The sequence below is a fragment of the Nerophis ophidion genome, linkage group LG06, assembly GCF_033978795.1.
Source record: "Nerophis ophidion isolate RoL-2023_Sa linkage group LG06, RoL_Noph_v1.0, whole genome shotgun sequence".
NCBI lineage: Eukaryota > Metazoa > Chordata > Actinopteri > Syngnathiformes > Syngnathidae > Nerophis > Nerophis ophidion.
Window position 1 is genome coordinate 66,994,503 of NC_084616.1, and position 19,411 is coordinate 67,013,913.

A 19,411-nucleotide genomic window follows, 5' to 3' on the forward strand; every position below is an offset into this window, starting at 1 on the left:
AAAACGCTCAGTCACACACACACACACACACACCCACACGCGCGCGCGCCCAAACACTATTTTGACAAAATACTGCGTAATGATAAAAAGTAGTTACCATAGCTACAAGTTGTCTGTGGTCGTCATGTTGTGTTCCAGCTGGCAGAAAGGGAAAATGCTTGTAATGGAGCAGAAAAAGGGATAAGCAGACGCTCCACTCTGCGCCCTGATAAGACATGAGAGGACATGAGAAGACCCGCTCGACACTGAGGAAGGAGGGTGCTGTGACGTCATGCGAATAAGTCACGCCCACTCCTCGCAGCTATAACCCTTATTATATGGCGTGTCCCTAAAGTCTGAACATATTAGAAAAATAATTATACATTTATTACAAATAATAGAATTTAAAATACTGCATGTTTTTTAATTAACTGTATTTATATCGTTAACTACTGTATTTGTATTTATTATTTTATAAATGGTTTAGATTTGATTGTTTTCGGAGTAATTAATCATTAATTACTATTATTATTGATCACCGAAGTATTGATTACATTTTTTTGTATAATACACATAAGTTATCCTTTTAGTCTACTCTGGACAAAGGCAAAAATACAAATACTATCATATATATATATATATATATATATATATATATATATATATATATATATATATATATGATTTTATATATATAATTTTATGGAATGTATTACTTCTTACTTTAATCTATTTATTTTTAATAATTGTATCTACTTTTACACTATTATATATACTATATTATTTGATAAGATGATCTAATTGTAATAATGTTTTCAAACAGTTATTTTAATTATTTTGTTATTTGGTATTCATTGATCAAACAGTAGGTATTTAAAAGAAGTGTGTGTGTGTGTGTGTGTGTGTGTGTGTGTGTGTGTGTGTGTGTGTGTGTGTGTGTGTGTGTGTGTGTGTGTGTGTGCGTGCGTGTGTGTGTATATATATATATATACATATATATAGGTGTGGGAAAAAAAATCACAAGACTACTTAATCTCTACAGATCTGTTTCATGAGGGGTTCCCTCAATCATCAGGAGATTTTAATGGAAGCATTCACATACAATGGTTTATATAGAGCACAGAGTGGGTGGGTACAGGCAGGCGTAGGGTGTGGTGATTGGCTCATGTGTTACCTAGGAGGTGGTTCCTTCTTGTGGCGGCATGTTGAAATGATTTCACTGCGCTTGTTGAGGGATGATAAATCTGGATGATATATAATAAACAGTTTCTCTTTTATGCATAGGTTGCATCTTTTATTACCACTGTTGTAAGGTGTGCTGGATGCAAGAATTTGCCATGTTATTGAATATTCAACATTATTGTCTTTGAGGTTCCAAATGTGTTTGCTGAGTTCTGTAGAATTCTGCAAAGTCTGGTTTCTAAAGGAGGCGTTGTGATTATTCCATCTTGTTTTGAACGCTCCTTCGGTTAATCCTACGTACGTGTCGGATGTGTTAATGTCCTTGCGTATTACCTTTGCTTGGTAAACGACTGATGTCTGTAAGCACCTTCCGTTGAGAGGGCAATCAGGTTTCTTGCGACAGTTACATTCATTATTGGTTTCAGAGTCGTTTAGTCTGGGGGTAGGCAGTCCTTTTGCAATTGCTTTGTTGTGGTTTGAAATGATTTGTTGCATGTTGTTCATACAGCTGTAGCTCAATTTAATGTTGTTCTTGTTGAATATTTTTCTTAGGGTGTTGCCTTTGGGGAAGTGTTTGTCGATCAGAGTGAGGAACTTGCGGCCGATGTTGGTTGAGACGTCTTTGCTGAATGGCGGATTGTACCAGATGATGTTGTTTCGTTTTCTGCTCTTTTTTGGTTGGTTTCCTGGAGTGGGTTCATAGGTGAGGGTGAAGTTGTATCCGCTTTCATCAAGTGCTTTCTGGTACGGGGGGGTTGCTTGGTCCCACTCCAGGAAACCAACCAAAAAAGAGCAGAAAACGAAACAACATCATCTGGTACAATATGTATAAATATATATATACACATATATCCATCCATCCATCCATTTCCTACCGCTTATTCCCTTTTGGGGTCACGGGGGGCGCTGGCGCCTATCTCAGCTACAATCGGGCGGAAGGCGGGGTACACCTTGGACAAGTCGCCACCTCATCGCAGGGCCAACACAGATAGACAGACAACATTCACACTCACATTCACACACTAGGGCCAATTTAGTGTTGCCAATCAACATATCCCCAGGTGCATGTCTTTGGAAGTGGGAGGAAACCGGAGAACCTGGAGGGAACCCACGCATTCACGGGGAAAACATGCAAACTCCACACAGAAAGATCCCGAGCCTGGATTTGAACCCAGGATTGCAGGACCTTCGTATTGTGAGGCAGACGCACTAACCCTTCTGCCACCGTGAAGCCCTTATATATATATATATATATATATATATATATATATATATGTATGTATATATATATATACATATATATATAAACATGAATATACCCCCTCCAATGGGCTCACCACTCATAGAGATCGGGTGCATTGTGAGCACGGCGGCAGCCGAAGGCAGGGCACTTGGCGGTCCGATCCTTGGCTACATAAGCTAACTCTTGGGACGTGGGATGTCACCTCGCTGAAGGGGAAGGAGACCGAGCTAGTGGGCGAGGTGCAGAAGATCCGGCTAGATATACGCACAGCAAGGTCTCTGCAACCAGTTCTCCCGAGAGGGGCTGCACTCTCTTCCACTCTGGCGTTGCATGCAGTGAGAGGTGACAGGCTGGGGTGGCAATTCTCGTTGTCTCCTGGCTCAAAGCCTGCATGTTGGAGTTCAACCCAGTGGACGAGGGGGTAGCTTCCCTCCGCCTTCAGGTGGGGGGACGGGTCCTGACTGTTGTTTGTGCTTACGCACCAAGCAGCTGCTCAGAGTACCCACCCTTTTTGGATTCCCTTGAGGGGGTACTGGAGAGTGCTGCCTCGGGTGATTCCCTTGTTCTACTGGGGGACTTTAACGCTAAGGTTAGCAACAACAGTGAAACCTGGAGAGGTGTGATTGGGAAGAATGGCCGCCCGGATCTGAACCCGAGTGGTGTTTTGTTGTCAGACTTTTGTGCTCGTCACAGATTGTCCATAACAAACACCTCGTTCAAACATAAGGGTGTCCATATGTGCACATAGTACCAGGACACCCTAGGCCGCAGTTCCATAAGTCAGTCAATGTTTATTTTTATAGCCCTGAATCACAAGTGTCTCAAAGGGCTGCACAAGCCACAACGACATCCTCGGCTCTGATCCCCCATCAGGGCAAGGAAAAACTCACAACCCAGTGGGATGGTAATGTGAATGACTATGAGAAATCTTGGGAGGACCGCAGATGTGGGTGACCCCCCCCCAGGGGAGACCAAATGCAATGGACATCGAGTGGGTCTAACATAATATTGTGAAAGTCCAGTCCATAGTGGATCTAACATAATAGTGAGAGTCCAGTCCATGGTGGGGCCAGCAGGAGACCATCCCGAGCAGAGATGGGTCAGCAGCGCGGAGATGTCCCCAACCGATGCAGAGGCGAGCGGTCCACCCCCGAGGCCTGACTCTGGACAGCCATCACTTCATCCATGGTCACCGGACCTATGCCCCCCCCCCCCCTGTTTAATATATATATATATATATATATATATATATATATATATATATATACATACACATCCATACATACATATATATATATATGTATGTATGGATACAAGCATATTTAACACTTTGTATATATATATATATATATATGTATATATATATAAATATATACAAAGTGTTAAATATGCTTGTTAAACAAAACCATTGCCTGGTTTTTAATGAATACTTGGGCCTTTTACGTTATTGAATTTTAATGCTGGTCATTATCGTGGTACTTAGAGAGCCGAGTGTTTTCTGAGTGGTCCTTCGTGAAAGAATTTGGAGAACCACTGCTATGGTGCTTTTTTGTAGACAATCAAGGAGCTTTACAGTAAGACTTACTGTATAAGTGTACATAGATTGATGAATATATGATATTACTTCTTATATGTACTTTTACTCTCTATACAGGACACTTTTACTTTACAAAAGCTGCTCCTTTAAGACTTAAGTATTTTTTCTGGAAGGTATCTTAACTTTTAATTATATGTATGGATGTCTTTCACATGCTTTTTACAGGACAGCTTTACACTTATTGATGCCAATCCTCAATACACACATGCACTCATTTTTGGTGTGCAATAAACAGCCTGTTTTTTTTTTTAGTCCAATCTATTCTTTCTGACATTTCCACCTGATCCACGTTGATCCACATTGATCCAGGTGGATCCAGTTCAATAGTGGATTGTCCTGTGCTTTTATTTTTGATTGAGCCTTTATCTGTGAGTCCCTTCGTTGTCTCTGCTGGTAAACACATTTGTGCTGAGGGCCTGGCAGATGCTTAAAGTGCTGACAAATCACACACACACACACACACACACACACACACACACACAAGGTACTCCCTCTGCCAGGCATGAGACAACAGTGATGTAATTATAGCATTTATATAGAATATAATAAAATAAAATATGTTTATTGTAACTTGAAAACAGTGATAAGTTGTGGCCTATACTGTCACACCCAAAATGCGGGAAAAGGGGATTTTTGAACCTATTCTTGCTTGAATAAGCCAACATACAGTGGGGCAAAAAAGTATTTAGTCAGCCACCGATTGTGCAAGTTCTCCCACTTAAAATGATGACAGAGGTCTGTAATTTTCATCATAGGTACACTTCAACTGTAAGAGACAGAATGTGAATAAAAAATCCAGGAATTCACATTGTAGGAATTTTAAATAATTTATTTATAAATTATGGTGGAAAATAAGTATTTGGTCAACCATTCAAAGCTCTCACTGATGGAAAGAGGTTTTGGCTCAAAATCTCCCGATACATGGCCCCACCCATAGCAAAAATGTGCTTGCTCATCTGTTGCTTAGGAGCAATGAATAGGCAAAAAAGAGACAAGACATCACTGAGACAAAGGAGGTTGATTTGAGACAACCATTTGAGCAATATTTGAGAAGTGGGATACACTGAGGAGAGCTCATATATATATGCCACTGATCCCAATTATGTCTCATTTATTTTGAAGGACAATAAAAAGAGAAAGAAATGAGATGTATGAGCAATAAAAGAGATCTTATGTATGTCTTTTTGATGTCTTGATTATTTCTGTTAAATGTCTTATCATGTCTCAAATTTGAGAATCATGAGAACAAATTGAGATTCATTATCTGACTTAATTAGAAATAACACTAAACAAATACTTAAATATTGAAAGGTGTATCACTTTATTCGGCTACACAAAAATACAAAATATAATATATACAAATACAAATACAAATTGGGGCTTCACGGTGGCAGAGGGGTTAGTGCGTCTGCCTCACAATACGAAGTTCCTGCAGTCCTGGGTTCAAATCCAGGCTCGTGATCTTTCTGTGTGGAGTTTGCATGTTCTCCCTGTGAATGCGTGGGTTCCCTCCGGGTACTCCGGCTTCCTCCCACTTCCAAAGACATGCACCTGGGGATAGGTTGATTGGCAACACTAAATTGGCCCTAGTGTGTGAATGTGAGTGAGAATGTTGTCTGTCTATCTGTGTTGGCCCTGCGATGAGGTGGCGACTTGTCCAGGGTGTACCCTGCCTTTCGCCCGATTGTAGCTGAGATAGGCGCCAGCGCCCCCCGCAACCCCGAAAGGGAATAAGCGGTAGAAAATGGATGGATGGATGGATGGAATATATACAAATAGATTGAATACAAAAATTTAAATGTAGTTAATTAGTACATACATAATGTACATATTGACATTCACAATACTTAAAACAACATAGAAAACAAAATACAAAAAATAAAACAAATACAAAAATAAATGAATTGAACCTTAAGTACTCACTTTGTTATTGTGAAAAAGTCAGGTGTAGTTTTTTTAACTCCTTGTTGAGCAAACCATGTCCCTTAGTTAAAAAAAAAACACTTGACTTCATCTCAGTAACAGGGTGAGTTCTAATATATTACTCCTATTCCCTAACTTATTGTAGACATTGTGGTGTGTAGTGTCGGCAAAATTCTTATTTTCTGCATGGTCGCGTTCCTACCGGACGCATTTCCTCTGGTTCGACTTGGAAATGGTCGGGATGAACGTGGCATGCTTTACCTTGCAGTGTACAGACTTTATTTTAGTGTAATCCAACACGGCCATTATAGGCAGGCACAGAAATATTTCACAGCAACAATTCCTTGGATGTACGAATCACAAACGTTCCCATCACTCCTACACACTTCCTCTTTTTTGCCCCTACATAATGTCCCCTGTTTGAATCATGGGAGATCGAGTTTACTTCTCCGATCAGCCCACTTCATATTGTGAGAAAAAAAAAAAACCCTGACAGGAGTTCTCGTTTGATAGTGCCACACATCACGGCATTATTGTGAGAATGTTGAAACCAAAATAACACGATATTTACAATAATGTTGAATCCCTCGTCAAGATCCTTTCTTATAGGTTTGGTTTGCTGCTGTGTATTTACTAATAATTGGCATTGTTTATCACTGAAGTTCCACACTTCCTCCTATAGTGTGTTTTGTATTGTGATGAGCTATATTTAATACTGTGGATTATGTGTTACCACAAACACAGAAGATATGTAAACATGAACAACAATGCGATCAAGATGTGGGAAAAAAGTAAATGCATTCCATTGGCCCTGCGATAAGGTTGCGACTTGTCCAGGGTGTACTCCGCCTTCCGCCCGATTGTAGCTGAGATAGGTGCCAGCGCCCCCCGCGACCCCGAAAGGGAATAAGCGGTAGAAAATGGATGGATGGATAGCTGGATTTGTATAATGTGTTCACTTATGTGAACTTGCTTCTAGTTTTGCATGTTTTCTTCTTTTTTTTTTAAAATTATTTTAATCTTTTGAGTTTTTTGGTTCTCTTCTTGGTGTCAGGGGGTAGCAGCAGGGTAACACTGCAGGGGGCAGTGCCTCCTGAAGGAGCCCAAAAAACTGCTCTTCAAATCGGACACACCCAACCTCCAGGTGTCCATGCAGGATGTAGCACTTTGGAACATCAAGCCTCTCCCTACCCGCAAGGTAGACCCACCGTCTTCTGTGTCTGACAAATGATTTGTTGTGAATTTTGTCACAAAGCATGTCAATCAATCAATCAATGTTTACTTATATAGCCCTAAATCACTAGTGTCTCAAAGGGCTGCACAAACCACTACGACATCCTCGGTAGGACCACATAAGGGCAAGGAAAACTCACACCCAGTGGGACGTCGGTGACAATGATGACTATGAGAACCTTGGAGAGGAGGAAAGCAATGGATGTCGAGCGGGTCTAACATGATACTGTGAAAGTTCAATCCATAATGGATCCAACACAGTCGCGAGAGTCCAGTCCAAAGCGGATCCAACACAGCAGCGAGAGTCCCGTTCACAGCGGAGCCAGCAGGAAACCATCCCAAGCGGAGGCGGATCAGCAGCGCAGAGATGTCCCCAGCCGATACACAGGCAAGCAGTATATGGCCACCGGATCGGACCGGACCCCCTCCACAAGGGAGAGTGGGACATAGAAGAAAAAGAAAAGAAATGGCAGATCAACTGGTCTAAAAAGGGAGTCTATTTAAAGGCTAGAGTATACAAATGAGTTTTAAGGTGAGACTTAAATGCTTCTACTGAGGTGGCATCTCATATCTCATATCCTGCTAAAATATGACAACCTTTTGAGATGTTATACGTTTTGCTTTGTGACGAAATGTTATAAAAAAAACTTTAATGATTTGTATTCTATTTTAATTTCAGCACATGAAAATATTTCTCCTTTTGATTCTATCAAAGACACTGGAAAACCATTTTCCAGATCAGCCCTCATAGATCCTCCTGATGGCCCAACAACTGAACTACATATCGATGCTGAGAATGATCCATCTCAATCATTTGAGGAAGCTCTCCCTGATATGGGGGATTAGATGTACAATGACAGACATACGTTTAAAGGGGAACATTATCACCAGACCTATGTAAGCGTCAATATATACCTTGATGGTGCAGAAAAAAGACCATATATTTTTTTAACCGATTTCCGAACTCTAAATGGGTGAATTTTGGCGAATTAAACGCCTTTCTGTTTATCGCTCTGGAGGGGATGACGTCAGAATGTGACGTCGCCGAGGTAATACAGCCGCCATTTCCATTTTCAACCCATTGTAAACATTGGGTCTAAGCTCTGTTATTTTCCGTTTTTTCGACTATTTTTTGGAACCTTGGAGACATCATGCCTCGTCGGTGTGTTGTCGGAGGGTGTAACAACACTAACAGGGAGGGATTCAAGTTGCACCACTGGCCCGAAGATGCGAAAGTGTCTGCCGCCAGACCCCCATTGAATGTACCAAAGTGGCTCCACATTTTACCGGCGATGACAGACATGGCACAGAGATGTATGGATAACCTGCAAATGCATTTGCAACGATAAAGTCAACGAAATCACAAAGGTGAGTTTTGTTGATGTTGACTTATGTGCTAATCAGACATATTTGGTCGCGGCGTGACTGTCAGCTAATGGATGCTAACATGCTATGCTAATCGACGCTAACATGCTATTTACCGGCGGTGCTATAGCAGACATGGCACAGAGATGTATGGATAACCTGCAGATGCATTTGCAACGATAAAGTCACAGAAATCACAAAGGTGAGTTTTGTTGATGTTGACTGCCAGCTAATCGATGCTAACATGCTACGCTAATCGATGCTAACATGCTATTTACCGGCGGTGCTAAAGCAGACATGGCACAGAGATGTATGGATAACCTGCAGATGCATTTGCAACTATATTACGTTTCCTTCCACCCATATTTAATGCGAAAAAAAACACTTACCAATCGACGGATTTAAGTTGCTCCAGTGTCACAAGATGCGAAAGTCCTGATCGTTTGGTCCGCACATTTTACCGGCGATGCTAACGCAGCTATTCGGCCATGCTATGGCTACGAATAGCGTCAATGGCTATTCGCTCAATAGCTTCAGTTTCTTCTTCAATACTTTCATACTCCAACCATCCATTTCAATACATGCGTAATCTGTTGAATCGCTTAAGCCGCTGAAATCCGAGTCTGAATCCGAGCTAATGTCGCTATATCTTGCTGTGCTATTCGCCATTGTTTGTTTACATTGGCAGCACTGTATGACGTCACAGGGAAATGGATAGTGGCATCGCAAATAGCGAAAATCAAGCACTTAAAAGCTTTTTTTTAGGGATATTCGGAGACCAGTAAAATTTTGAAAAAAACTTCAAAAAATACAACATGCCACTGGGAACTGATTTTTATTGTTTTTAACCCTTTTGAAATTGTGCTAATGTTCCCCTTTAATGAAGTATTTGAAGATAGTTTGAGTGAGGAGTGTGCAGAAGAGTCAAATTTCAAGGACACAACAGACAAACCAATATATGACAATGCATCAGTAACCGTGGCAGAGTGCTTTCTGATCATCTGTCATGAAATTACTGATAGGGCCCTAAGCGATTTGTTGAAAATGTTCAAGTTGCTTTGTCCCGGTTAGTCTGAATACAGACTGCTTAAACAGCGTGCAGAAGTTCAAAAACTTTTTTTTTAACCCGGTCTGCATCATCGCCTATTTTATTACATAAATACTGCAGTAATTGTTTTGGGCCAATAGAAAGTAAACAAATAAAATGCCTGTCTTGTGGGACCAGTGTGCCAGAAGAAAGCTCCTCATCCTTTATAGAAGTTCCAATTAACGCTCAAATAAGACCATTGTTCCTCAAGCCAGGTTTTCAGGAGAAGCTTAACTTCAGATTAAACAGAAAGAAGGCAGATGCTAACAACATTGAAGATATATATGATGCAGAAGTTTACAAACAGCTTGTCGATAGGGGTGGTCCTCTTAGTGACCCTAAAAACATCTCACTTACTTGGAACACCGATGGGGTACCTATTTTCAAATCATCCAAGTTTTCACTGTGGCCTTTTTATTGTATCATCAATGAATTCAGCTTCATGGAACGCACAAAAAGAGAGAATACGACATTTGCTGGACTTTGGTATGGGGATTCAAAATCATCAATGGTTACATTTTTAAGACCACTAAGTGACACACTGAGTAAGCTTGCAGACGATTGAATTATTGTGCAACCTGCGGAGTTGACATCCTAACCTTTTGTGTGTAAAGTGCTCACCATTGCTGGAACATGCGACTTGCCTGCTAAAGCATTAGTCCTTAATTCAGTGCAATACGCCCGGGAATCATTTTTGCCGATTTAACCCCCAATTCCAACCCTTGATGCTGAGTGCCAAGCAAGATCTGCGCTGCTGATCCGCCTCCGCTTGGGATGGTTTCCTGCTGGCTCCGCTGTGAACGGGACTCTCGCTGCTGTGTTGGATCCGCTTTGGACTGGACTCTCGCGACTGTGTTGGATCCATTGTGGATTGAACTTTCACAGTATCATGTTAGACCCGCTCGACATCCATTGCTTTCCTCCTCTCCAAGGTTCTCATAGTCATCATTGTCACCGACGTCCCACTGGGTGTGAGTTTTCCTTGCCCTTATGTGGGCCTACCGAGGATGTCGTGGTGGTTTGTGCAGCCCTTTGAGACACTAGTGATTTAGGGCTATATAAGTAAACATTGATTGATTGACTGAAGGTAATGTGTCCCATTTTTATAGTGTTTGGTATGACTCGGCCGGGGTTTGAACTCAAAACCTGCCGATCCCAGGGCGGACAATCTAACCACGAGGCCATTGAGTAGGTCTATTTTTTTAATGCCTGGCTGGCGATTGACAAAAAAAAAAAAGAAAAAGACATGAACATGCGTCATGGCCAATTATGGTCATTATGACAATCCCGCCATGGAGACTCCCGTTTGCTGGTGACAAAGATACAAATAGATACAAATACAACAAATAATGCCAAACACAAAGGTAACCTAAGAACTCATAGAAAACAGCTAAAAACCAGAATACAGTGTTTTCTTACTTAGAGTATATGTTTTCTTACATAGAGATCCAAATGAAAAGTTTGTACTTGATATGAAAATCGCAAATGAAACCAAAACCATTGTGAAAGGGGTAAAGGGTCCCTGTTGCCTGAGCAAACTTAAAATGTATAACGTTATCAAAGGGACTGCCGTAGATTACATGCACTCAGTCCTCCTCGGAGTAATGCGCCTTTTGATGGTGTTGTGGTTTTCTACAGAGTTTTCTCGTCAGCCCTTCAGCTTGGCAAAAAATACCCAAAAAATTGACACGCGATTTCAGGAAGTCTGTCCTCCATCCTCAACTAGATATCCTCGACCAGTGGCATCTCACAGAATGCTTTTTAAAGCGTCAGAATACCGGGATCTTTTGCTGTTCTATGGACCTGTTATTTTCCGTGGAATTCTTGCAATAATGTACTACAACCACTTCCTTCTACTAAGTGAAGCCATTTTCGTTTTGTTAATGGAATCTATATCGGTTGAACAGATCCATCATGCAGAAAAACTATTGTGGAATTTTTGTCCTCAAATGGCTACACTTTATGGTGAGCGGTACGAAACAGCAAATGTACACCTTCATGTGCACCTGGCAGACAGTGTCAGGGCCCTTGGTCCATTATGGACTCATTCATGTTTCCACTTTGAAGACAAAAATGGATATTTGTTAATGCTCATACATGGTACTCAAACTATACCTATTCAGAAGGTAAATGCAGTCAAACTTGTGCAGTCTATTCCTGTTATTTCACAAACTATTAAACCAGGGAATGTCATAGCTGAATTTTACAGACATATGACTAAAGATGATAGTTTCTGTCAGGAAAACGAAGATTTGTCTAGGATTAAACTATATGGAGTATCTAGTGAATTTCTATTGGACACAGTTCACCTCTCTGCCCTGCAAATACATGCTGGTCACTGCATCAATTCTGGAACAGTAAGCATCTTTCACAGGGCACAAGTTAAGAGAAATTATCTCACATGAAAACACTATGGTAAAGGTAATAGACGAAACAATTTTACAGTTTTTTTTTTCAAATGACGGACAAAGAAAGTATGGACAGATTGATTTCTTCTTTACCATAGCACAATCATGTGCCAAATGGGCCCTCGTTCGTTAATTTAAGATAGATTAACAAATCCTAAATTTTTGTTTAGTACGGTAGCATCGCTAACCCTTCCAGTAGCTCTCCACCCACTCAGCTGATGACTTTATGCAATTCTTTAGTAAGAAAATTGAAGTCATTAGAAAGGAGATTAAAGACAATGCGTCCCAGCTACAACTGGGTTCTATTAACACTGATACGGTGGTATATACGGCGGATACTGCCCTCCAAAATAGTTTCTCTCGTTTTGAGGAAATAACATTAGAGGAATTGTTACAACGTGTAAATGGAATAAAACAAACAACATGTTTACTTGACCCTCTTCCTGTGAAACTGATCAAGGAGCTCTTTGTATTATTAGGTCCATCAGTGCTAAATATTATAAACGTATCACTTTCCTCGGGCACTGTTCTCCTAGCATTCAAAAAAGCGGTTATTCATCCTCTTCTTAAAAGACCTAACCTCGATCCTGACCTCATGGTAAACTACCGACCGGTGTCTCACCTTCCCTTTATTTCAAAAATCCTCGAAAAAATTGTTGCGGAGCAGTTAAATGAACACTTAGCGTCTAACAATCTATGTGAAACCTTTCAATCCGGTTTCAGGGCAAATCACTCCACGGAGACAGCCCTCGCAAAAATGACTAATGATCTATTGCTAACGATGGATTCTGATGCGTCACCTATGTTGCTAGTCCTCGATCTTAGCGCTGCCTTCGATACCGTCGATCATAATATTTTATTAGAACGTATAAAAACACGAATTGGTATGTCAGACTTAGCCCTGTCTTGGTTTAACTCTTATCTTACTGATAGGATGCAGTGCGTCTCCCATAACAATGTGACCTCGGACTACGTTAAGGTAACGTGTGGAGTTCCCCAGGGTTCGGTCCTTGGCCCTGCACTCCTCAGCATCTACATGCTGCCGCTAGGTGACATCATAAGCAAATACGGTGTTAGCTTTCACTGTTATGCTGATGACATCCAACTCTACATGCCCCTAAAGCTGACCAACACGCCGGATTGTAGTTAGCTGGAGGCGTGTCTTAATGAAATTAAACAATGGATGTCCGCTAACTTTTTGCAACTCAGCGCCAAAAAAACGGAAATGCTGATTATCGGTCCTGCTAGACACCGACCTCTATTTAATAATACAACTCTGACATTTGACAACCAAATAATTAAACAAGGCGACTCGGTAAAGAATCTGGGTATTATCTTTGACCCAACTCTCTCCTTTGAGGCACACATTAAAAGCGTTACTAAAACGGCCTTCTTTCATCTCCGTAATATCACTAAAATTCGCTCCATTCTGTCCACTAAAGACGCTAAGATCATTATCCATGCGTTTGTTACGTCTTGCCTCGATTACTGTAACGTATTATTTTCGGGTCTCCCCATGTCTAGCATTAAAAGATTACAGTTGGTACAAAATGCGGCTGCTAGACTTTTGACAAGAACAAGAAAGTTTGATCACATTACGCCTGTACTGGCTCACCTGCACTGGCTTCCTGTGCACTTAAGATGTGACTTTAAGGTTTTACTACTTACGTATAAAATACGACACGGTCTAGCTCCATCCTATCTTGCCGATTGTATTGTACCATATATCCCGGCAAGAAATCTGCCTTCAAAGGACTCCGGCTTATTAGTGATTCCCAAAGCCCAAAAAAAGTCTGCGGGCTATAGAGCGTTTTCATTTCGGGCTCTAGTACTCTGGAATGCCCTCCCGGTAACAGTTCGAGATGCCACCTCAGTAGAAGCATTTAAGTCTCACCTTAAAACTCATTTGTATAATCTAGCCTTTAAATAGACTCCCTTTTTAGACCAGTTGATCTGCCGTTTCTTTTCTTTTCCTCCTATGTCCCACTCTCCCTTGTGGAGGGGGTCCGGTCCGATCCGGTGGCCATGTACTGCTTGCCTGTGTATCGGCTGGGGACATCTCTGCGCTGCTGATCCGCCTCCGCTTGGGATGGTTTCCTGCTGGCTCCGCTGTGAACGGGACTCTCGCTGCTGTGTTGGATCCGCTTTGGACTGGACTCTCGCGACTGTGTTGGATCCATTATGGATTGAACTTTCACAGTATCGTGTTAGACCCGCTCGACATCCATTGCTTTCCTCCTCTCCAAGGTTCTCATAGTCATCATTGTCACAGACGTCCCACTGGGTGTGAGTTTTCCTTGCCCTTATGTGGGCCTACCGAGGATGTCGTAGTGGTTTGTGTTGTGGTTTGTGCAGCCCTTTGAGACACTAGTGATTTAGGGCTATATAAGTAAACATTGATTGATTGATTGATGTTATTCCTCTATTGGAAACCTCTGCCATTACAGTAGTATCCTTGGATGACATATTGGGTAAAGTTGTTCTCCTTGATTTCACATCAATGCCTGGCATTGTGTTTGCAGTTCATTTCCCAAACACACTTGAAAAGTTTTAACTAATTAAGAACTGAGCTGGCCTAAGAAGCCACAAATCAAATATTTGATCATAGTTGTAAATGCTCTGAAAATACACACCGATGTGATGTTGCCGTGGATGCTGTAAAAGTCTGTAAATATGTACTCTACATGGAGTATCATTGTTGATTAAGTTTTTGCATTGTCTGTAATATTTCAGTGGCCAATTTATTAAATTTACTTGTTAAATAAAACAACTGTCTTTTTTAATGAATACTTGGGTCTACTACGTTACTGTATTTTAATATTAGCCCTTATCATGGTGGTTGGAGACCCAAATGTTTTCTGAAGTGGTACCTTGTGAAAAGAGTTTGGGAACCACTGCTCTAGAAAGTTCACAAATGTTAAAAGGTCTTAAACAGTGTTTTGTGATCATATCAGTATTGTTTGGGTTCAGTTTTAAATCTCATAATTGTAGTCACTGAGTTACTGTACATGGCGTGTGTATAAGAAATCAATAAATTAAGTAGAGCATTATGTAAATAAACCATATAGCTTACAGAGCATATATCCATATTGCCTGCATTAATTATTTTCTCCAAATGTTGGCATGAGATAAACTGGAGTATGATTGAGGTATGATTAAATTGTACCATTTAAAATGAATTCATTTTTCCTAAGATAGAAAAGAGGCATATCCGACAACTCAAACAACGAGCAGTAAGAGACAAAACAAGTATATCTCTCACTGAGACATCATTGAGACATATTGAAACCATACTCATCAATTTTCTTTTTGCCGAAATAGAAAAGAGACGTCTGAGAACTCAAACAGTGGGTAGTAAAAAACAAAACCATGTATATCTCTCACATATTGGAGACAAATTGGAGACCAGCTCATTCATCTCTCATTTTGGTCTTAGTTGAAATCGGAAAAAGAGATAACTGTTAGAAAACTTTGAGATCTCTCACAGTGCTCACTGTGAGCCTTATTTCTCAGGAGGTACATTTGAGAAGAATGAAATAACTACTTTGGTCTCGATTAGTGCTCTTTCATGTCTAGGAGATGTATATAAGACATAAATGAGATCTCATCTTCAATTTTGCTTTGCTATGGGCATTCATTCTTTCGTTAACACGGATCAATCGTCCTGTCCCCTTAGCAGAAAAACAGCCCCAAAGCATGATGTTTCCACCCCCATGCTTCACAGTAGGTGTGGTGTTCTTGGGATGCAACTCAGTATTCTTCTTCCTCCAAATACAACAAGTTGAGTTTATACCAAAAAGTTCTATTTTGGTTTCATCTGACCACATGACATTCTCCCAATCCTCTGCTGTATCATACATGCATCCATTTTGGATACATGGATAAATACTGTGTAATTAATCGCATAATTACACAGTATTTTGGACATCTGTGTTGCTGAATATTTTGCAATGTGTTCAATTAATAATGGAGACAACAAAGAAGAATGCTGTTGGTGGAAAGCGGTGTATTTCGGCCGACTGTAGCAACACAAACACAGCCGGTGTTTCTTTGTTTGTTGTCAAGCTTTAATATGGAACAGAGCGGTCAAGCGAACATGTTTCTCTACCACATGTCAACCAACAGGTTTCGGTGAGAAAATTGTGGTAATAAGTTGGCTCTTACCGTAAACATGAGCGGAGCTTGTGTCGTTCTTCCTGCAGCAGCTGTCAAAGAGGCAGCTGCGACTTTCTTGGCTCCTCCATGGCTTCACTCAGGGACACTGGCGGTCACCACACCCCTCCGATTTTCAGGTATGACTTTATAATCTCACTAAAACACTAGTAACACAATAATCAGATAAGAAATTTTCCAGAATTATCCTAGTAAATGTGTCTAATAACATCTGAATCGCTCCTGCCCTCGTCTTTTTTTTTTCTAGTCCTTCACTCTCACTATCCTCATCCACAAATCTTTCATCCTCGCTCCAATTAATGGGGAAATTGTCGCTTTCTCGGTCAGAATCGGTCGTGCTGCTGGTGTCTATGATTGTAATCATAGTGAGGATGTGAGGAGCGCGCACATCAGCTTCTACTTCCGGTACACGCAAGGCTTTCTTATTAGCGACCAAAAATTGCGAACTTTATCGTCGATGTTCTCTAATAAAGCTTTTCAGCAAAAATATGGCAATATCGCAAAATGATCAAGTATGACACATAGAATGGATCTGCTATCCCCGTTTAAATAAGAAAATCTCATTTCAGTAGGCCTTTAACGTGCATGTACAAGGTCTACATGGATAAATGTGCCAGTAGTTTGAATTGTCTTCTGTTTTTATAAGATTGTTGTGTTTTTTCTGCTGTTCTGGCGTATATTTGGAGTATATGTGGAGTATCATTGGCACCAGAAGCAGTTAGCCTGCTGCTTCCTGTACTGCATGGGTTTAAATGGTTGAAGAAAAAAAACATCCCAAAGGGGACATACAGTTTCCCAGAAATGACCTCAACTTGTGTCCCAAAAGTAAGAAATAGATATTGCAGGATTTTGTGCTTGCATGCGACCAAGCAACCTGAATTATTGATGACGTTATTGATTTTGGGGGTTATGTGATGCCACAAATGCAGGAGTAGGCCCTGTTCTTCAGTCATTGCTGACTATCTACTTAATGGATAAATATACTGTAAATCCTATTTAGGATTGAAAAATTGAATGTTTTCATTTATAATACTAATAGAAATAATTAGATGCTTTGGAGGAAATTGATGACCGAGGGCCAAGTCGGAGCCATTTATAGAGTACGAATACATCAAAAAATCTACATGATTGATTGAATAAAGAAATGAGAATGAAGTTAATAATATAACTTAATAATATACAGTAATTGAGTGCTGGTTGTAAAATGTGTACACATTCTATCGATTACATTAGATGTACATTTGTTGTCACTATCCTGCTTGTTTGTATTACTATCTCTGCTGCCATCAAGTGGCGGTCTTTGTAATTGCAGGGTCCCCATTACTGTGTTACTACAGTATTTTATCTACAAATTCATATATACAATATCATAAGGCTTATAATCAAACATACCCATTCAGTTTTAAGGTACTGCGTTACTAGTTTTACAATATTTCTTATATGATGCAATGAACTAAGTCAGACACCAGATGGCACCACGCGTCAAGTCTTCAGTAATGTTTTTTTTCCCCAACTTCAATGATTACAATATATTAGATCAGGCAAATAAATCCAAGGTGCTGTCCCCGGACATTTGCCAAACGCAACTTTTTTTTTTTCTATTTACATTGACTCATTCTGCAAAAAACATAAAAATTATTTAAAAGAAAAAAATGTCTGACAAATTTGAAATGTTGAATCTACTACTTTTTTCCATTTTGAAAATAGGGCTGCTTTTTTCAAACATATTCACACAATTTACCAACCACTATATTCATTTGGCATATTTTTATTAAATTGTTCGCAATCTTACACATTTCAGTCAATATTTTAAAAACATACACACATTTATAAAAACGTTTTTTTGTTCTCTTGGCACTAACAGGGTAGTCTTCAAATGATCAGAGTATTGCAGTCAGTTACACACCACTCTAATCCATACAAAACACATACCGTATTTCCTTGAATTGCCACCGGGGCGCTAATTAATTCAAAACCTCTTCCCACTCCTGCGCTAACCAAAGGCATGCGGTAAAAGTAAGCATGCGCTAAATATTTTAAAACCTCTTCTCACTCCGGCACTTACCAAAGGCATGCAGTAAAACTTTGAGTGTGATGTAAGCTTGGACCTTTATATCCTACTGAATAGCTCTTAATCTTCTTCTCTTTATGCGATTTCAAATGACCCGTATTTAATCTGCCTCCTCCATTTTGAAAATGATGACAGGGGAAGTGTCACTCGTGACGTCACGAGTTTGACCGGGCGGTAATACTAAGCATGCGCTAATTATTTTGCGAAGCGAGTTTTACCCGGAAGTAATTCAAGGCAGGCGCATACTATATGTCCTGCGACAAATCAAGTAAATACGGTATGTAAAAACTCTATTTTAGGAAATGTCATGTTTTCAACTTTTTTTGCCAGTCGTGTTAATTTTTTTTTTTTTACAAAGTATAAGAAAACACTTATAAAACACCATAAAGACCAACAATAACATACAGTATCGTAGGATACCTAAGTATTCATTAAAAACAAGGCAAAGATTTTATTTAACAAAAATGTTCATATTTTTGGCCATGGTAACAATCAATCAATTATATATACAGCCCTTAATCACTGGTGTCTAAAAGGGCTGCACAAACCACAATGAGATCAATGGTCTGAACCCACATCCTGGGTGACCGGCTGCAATGGATGCCAATTGGGTACAGTTATTGCAAATGTATTCAACATAATGTGAGAGTGTCAAATTCAAACACTGAGGACATTTATTAAACATACAAGAAGCAAGGAATCATGCAGAGACAGAGTTCAAATTTGCTCAATGAGGAGAGACGTTCGAGATTGCACGGTCAGTTACAATCTCCCACCACGCTCTGAGCTAACAGTCCCACGCCCTCCTCTATTTATTTGGGAGGTCCCTGGTTACACCAATGAGGCCGCATCTAAAAGGAGTGGCCACACATTTCATGCAAAGCAGCTTCCAGTACGCACAATACAAGACGGAATGTGCTGGGGCCTAATGATTGCCTTGTCTCTGCTTCGTCTGCGTGCGGTTTTTCCTTGCCCCGATGTGGGATATGAGCCGAGGATGTTTTTGTGCCTTGTGCAGCCCTTTGAGACATTTGCGATTAAGGGCTGTATGAATAAACTTTGATTGATTACTTTGATTGATAAAAAACTGAACAAAATAGTATTTTTTTTCTCACTACCGTAACGTGTCGACAAATAAGAAATACTGCAT

At 40.3% G+C, this 19,411-nt stretch overlaps 1 protein-coding gene across 1 annotated transcript in view; it reads right to left on the reverse strand.

Annotated features, from left to right (window-relative positions):
* Positions 1-238, reverse strand: part of ptger2a (prostaglandin E receptor 2a (subtype EP2)) — a 42,698-nt gene extending 42,460 nt beyond the window's left edge. Inside the window, exon 1 of the mRNA XM_061904666.1 lies at positions 98-238. The gene's annotated coding sequence lies outside the window, so the exon portion shown is untranslated. The remainder of the gene's footprint in view (positions 1-97) is intronic.
* Between the last annotated feature and the right edge of the window lie 19,173 nt (positions 239-19,411).